The 2,237-nt window shown below is 46.5% G+C and overlaps 1 non-coding gene across 1 annotated transcript; it reads right to left on the bottom strand.

Moving 5' to 3' along the window:
• Positions 1–924: 924 nt before the first annotated feature.
• LOC115030487 (small nucleolar RNA SNORA48) lies at positions 925–1,074 on the bottom strand. Its single transcript, XR_003836082.1, has one exon. It is a non-coding gene; the product is annotated as a small nucleolar RNA SNORA48 (small nucleolar RNA).
• Positions 1,075–2,237: the final 1,163 nt, after the last annotated feature.

Raw genomic sequence — 2,237 nt, 5'->3', positions numbered from 1 at the left:
CACCAGACAAGTGTAGGTCCGGCTTGACAAGGGACAGATGTAATGAGATGCCTGGGGAAGATGCAGCACCTGATCTCCTGACTGCTGCAGGAGAGAGTAAGGGCCAGCTCACCCACTCTCATGTCTCCGGGGGGGGGGGGTGGGAGCAGCTCTTCTGACTGTAGCAGGTGGTGAGGGGCAAGGCAGGGAAAGGTGTTACCCCTGTCATGTCATGTCATGTCATGTCAAGGAAGACGAGTGGCAGGGTCAGCTCTCTCTCACTCTGTCCTTGGGGCTGGGTTGCCCACTCCTCCCTGTCCAGAGCCAGCCCTACTGTGCTGCCCAGGCAAGGTGCAGGGCTGGCTCTCCCTAGTATACAGTCTGTGATATAGTCTGTGATGGGCAGGGACAGGTCAGCTGTTCTCATGAACCCAGGGCCAGTTCTCCCGACTGTTACAGGTGGTGGTGGTGGTGGTGGTGGTGGTGGTGGTGTATCACCTCTGTGCTTGGGCCACCCCTGGACAAAGGAATAGCGGGGTCAACTTTTTCATAATCATGAACTGGGGTTGCTCATCACACCCCTGCCACAAGGGTGAGTTATATTGTCCTTTGTGGTGAGGGGCAAGACTTGCTCTTCTGAGTACCAAAATGGGACCATGTGGATGTTCAGGGCTGTGCATAACTGGCCCTGCCCCTCACTAGATGCAATGCTCTGGAGAGCTTGCCCATTTAGACACCCAAAAGAGCACATAGCTGTGGCTCCCACTGCAGGCTGGTCACAAGGATGGCAGGCCCCTGGGTGACATCCTCCATCTGTCCTGCAGGTGTTTAAGGACAGCCTGTACCCAGCGCTGGAGTGCAGTCTGCGGTGGCATGGCGGTCTTCAGGTCTTGGACTGTCTTCCTCCTCCCGTGTTGCACTGCTGGATTTGATTTGATTTGATTTTTATGAGTCCTAGGCATAAGACAGCTTTGACCACCGAGCCAGGCATCAAGCTAGGATGAACAAAAGACTGCCATCTGCTCTTCCCCTGACTGATAGAAGGACACCACCAACACTACCAACAAGGTATTTCTTTGCTGATTGCCAGGGGAAGGGGGCGGGGATTTTTTTCTTATTTCTTGCTAGTGAAGACTCATATTTTAGGGTCATTAAAGAAAATAAGCCAATAAATTCAAGTTTGTTTAGCTATTTAGTAAACTTCAGTAATTTTGTTCTTTGGGAGGGTATCATTAATTTCTTTTAAATATCTGTGTTAATTGTATGTATGGCAAATTAAACTCAAGGATGAGTTATGCGTCCTCTTAGAGAATGCAAAATTATAAATATGAAAGGCAACAAAACCATCAGCTACCACTTTGCAAACTCAGCTTGCTAAAATTTTCAAACTGCTATTAATAAAATCAACAACCAATTTGCATTTTTAGTGAGTAAATTAGATATCAAAGAGAGAATATTATTTTCTTCTAATCAGAAGAAAATGAAATAAGAAAGCAAGAGGGCTCTTTAAAATGTGCATTAAAAAATATCACGAGAGAGCTGAGAGATACTCAGAAGTTAGGAGCTGGGGAGATGGCTTTGCTGTTCATTCAGAGGACCTGAGCTCAGTTCCTAGCACTCAAATTTGTCAGCTCACAATTGTCTATAATTGCAGCTCCAAGGGATCCAATAATGCAAATGCACACACACACACACACACACACACACACACACACACACACACACACCACACACTAAAAATACAACTACTTTAAAAATAAAAAATATTGCATAGTGGATGGTGTTTACCATGGAAACTCAAAATTGGTCCAAGTGCAGATAAGTGTTTTTGAGGTTCTTAGCTGTAAATGAGATACCCATATTGCTACCCCCAAACTCAGGTACCACTGTGGAAGATGGCAAGGAAAGGCTGTAGGAGTCTGAGGTCAGGGAGGACATGATGGGCAGGGGCACTTCCCTTGTGAAACCATGGCAGCTATGATGGCCTATTCTAGACCCATACAAGATCAAGCCAGCCAACGCTATAGCACAGAGCAGTTAGGGGTGTGAGAGCCAAACCCCTAACTGAGAACCCAGAAACATTCAATGGCTTTTGGAAGAAGGAGAGTCAGTTTTCCTTAAAGTCCCTGTAGTCTCCGGTAGGTTAACTATTTACCAGAGGATGGCCACACACCCAAGAGTATATGGGCAGTACAATTTTTACTTAATGCCTTATTTAAAAAAGCATGAAGTCAGGCATAAGGAGGGAGGTAGAAGTG

This window comes from Mus caroli, unplaced genomic scaffold (assembly GCF_978045245.1).
Source record: "Mus caroli unplaced genomic scaffold, Mus_caroli_1 scaffold_2, whole genome shotgun sequence".
NCBI classification, from domain to species: Eukaryota; Metazoa; Chordata; class Mammalia; order Rodentia; family Muridae; genus Mus; species Mus caroli.
Note: the sequence above shows the minus strand (reverse complement) of the source record. Positions and strands in the feature narration are given on the sequence as shown.